Genomic DNA, 2,946 nt, shown 5'->3' with positions numbered 1-2,946 from the left:
CTGCTAATGAGAAATGACTGCCAATTTTTCAAATAGGCCACACACGTACACACACACACACACACACATGCACACACACACACGCACACAATATCATTCTCCTGAAAATTATGTTCACTGTGGACAATTAAGCAATTGTGATTCATGTCAAACGACCACATTCATTACCAGTGACAGGACTGGTGTGCCGTTGATTTAGCCCAGTGAAGTAAGCTGGGCCAGGATGGTGGATTCCTAACTCTCCAAACATATCTGAACTGGCCTTTTGTTGCCATGTGATCAAATATTTGTAACACTCAGTTATCAGTAAATGTAATCTGAGTTTTTCAGGGAAATACAGTTTTGCTGAGAGAATGGGTTCACTTGTAAGACCAAAAATACACCAAATCAAGATTATTCTTTGTAATCCTCAGTCTGTGAGAACAGGGAGCACCTTCTGTAGAGGTTTGCATACTCACCCCTCAAGAGTATATTAGTATATGATGTATATTAGGCATGTCATTTGTTTTTAAACCCAGATAAACATAGACAGATAATTAAATCCAATCCTGACTTAAATAAGGAAGGAAAACAAGTATGCAAAAACAGCAATTTATAACAGAAGATAAAAATGCCCATTATACAGTAATCTATAATCTACTTTCTCTCAACAACCAAAGGAGAAACACAGAAAATGAGAGTATGATGTATGGTCAAGCATGGCCCCTCTCTGTTACTCCTCCTCTCCCAGTCTCCTGGATGTGTTGGGTCTGAGGGAATATGCTGCTGAGTGTTTCTGGCAGTAGCAGTGGTCATTAGTGTCTGCGTGCTACCACCCCGTTCACTGGCTTGACCTGCCCACAGTAATGATATTAATTTGATAATAACTCTATTTGCGTAGCTCTAGACCTCTGTACCTCTTGCCCAATGTAGATGGGCTACAATTGATGTTTAAGTTATTCTTTTAATGGATGTAATGTATGGTATTTCTTTGCTCCCCCTTTTTTGTCTTCATTGTCTAGCTAGTGTAAATGTTCCCCATTGTCTGTCTTTGTGAGTGACTCATTTCAGTATGTGCAGTATGTAGCTCTATTTCTGATTTTAGATTTCAGTTCACAGCAGGCTACCAAGATTGTCTTGTTAAATGTGTTCACAACTGAATTGAATTTATTTTTTGTTATGGAAAATGAAGTTCGGGTGAATAAAACCCTTAAATTGTGCCGGACTTGCTTGGTCCATGACATGGACCAACATGTCTGTATGGTAACAATTGCGCCCTCCTTCAGACCCTTCTGGTATACTTTGTCTTTGTCTTTATGTGTTAAGCTCTCTGACTGGCTCTCTGTCTGAAAGGTGCACAGCACCAATACTCAACAACTCAAAATATTCAATACATTTAGAGGCACTTAGTATATACAGAGTGAAAATACCACTTGAACATCTTGGCACTAGTCAATGCCTTTTTAGGGTATTATGGACATTCTTCTATGGAAATTATTTTGAGCCAATTAGATGCACTTGACTTGTGGTCATGGAAAGAATAATCTTTGTTTTTTGTGTTTAAAAAAAAAAAAAGAAGAAAAAAAAGCACACTCAGCTCCATGATAGCTTTCTTAACATCAGATATCTTTAACCTCTGAGGGTTTCAGAATCCTCTCAACTCTGCAGTGTCCACTTTCCTTTCTTGTCTGCCTATTGATGCGTTGTGTTGTCAAGTGTAGATACCTTTTTATCACCGTTTAACAGAGTTATATTGCGTCTATATTGCCCAGTGTTTCTGCCACACACACACACACACACACACACACACACACACACACACACACACACACACACACACACAATGAAATTATCGGCGGTCTCAAGTGTATCTTTTCTGTCCATTTAGCTGTTTCTTTGTGGGGAAGTGCTTGATGCTGATATACAGCACTTTGAGCTCTGATTGAATTACACTGATGGGAACATCAATTACAGAGCATGCTACCAGAAAAACATTTTAACCAAGCACTTCAGATCATATTACATTCTGCAGTACTCTGATGGGCTGCGAAATTAAGAATCTGGGCAGAAGACATACTACATTTTAAGAGACCAAAAGGGATTTTTATTTATCAAATGATATTTTGCTCATGTTAAGTTCAGTGGCAGAATGGAAAATAACTATTTTACAACTTGCTCAGAGTTGAAAACTTCGGTTTGAACAACTCCTCTGGCAAACAGTAATTATTTTGTTTTGTTCCTGTATAAAAAAATAAATAGTATCCCATATTATTTAATAAGTATTCTGATATTTAATAAATGTTTGCAGTGTAATTTTCCCAAAGCTGTGTCATGCTCTAGCTGTACCCCTATGTTTATTGTAATTTTCAAATAACTTATTCAGGATATTAGACTAACTACTTCCCTGCTGAAAGGAACATTTTGACTCCTTTATTCTGTAGCTACATAGCTATTTGTAACTACAGTTAAGTATATTATTGTTACTCTACATCAAAGTTACACTGTAATTTGAAGCCTGTAATATAAAGCGCTACGTCTTTTTTTATTTGATGCAATAGCACTTACGCTCCTTAGTTTTGTTATTATATATATATGTTTGGCAGTACAGCTATATTTCACTGGCAGGTTATCTATAAATGCACTCACCTAATGCGGCTCCAGTTTCCTCAGTGTCTGCAAGAAAATTACACTGCTGTATGGACTTTGGTGTTCTGTAACAAATCCAATTAAATTTGTGAGAGAATGAAATTATGTTGTATATTTGATTTTGTAGGAAGTTCCAGGTTGTGCTGAAAGCTGTTTAAATCTTAAACTCTTACAGTGATGGTATTCTTGTCATGTAGGAGCCAGACAGGGACAGACTGAGAGAGTGATGGTGTTTGATTTCTGAGCAAGTTTCTGTCAGTGGGCAGGGATGTGTTTTGTTCTGACTTGAGTTCTTCTCCTGTTTGTGTGTATATATATATA

This window comes from Seriola lalandi, unplaced genomic scaffold (assembly GCF_002814215.2).
Source record: "Seriola lalandi dorsalis isolate HSWRI2012SDOR001 ecotype SW California unplaced genomic scaffold, Sedor1 jcf7180002054474, whole genome shotgun sequence".
NCBI lineage: Eukaryota > Metazoa > Chordata > Actinopteri > Carangiformes > Carangidae > Seriola > Seriola lalandi.
This window is presented reverse-complemented; position numbering follows the sequence as displayed.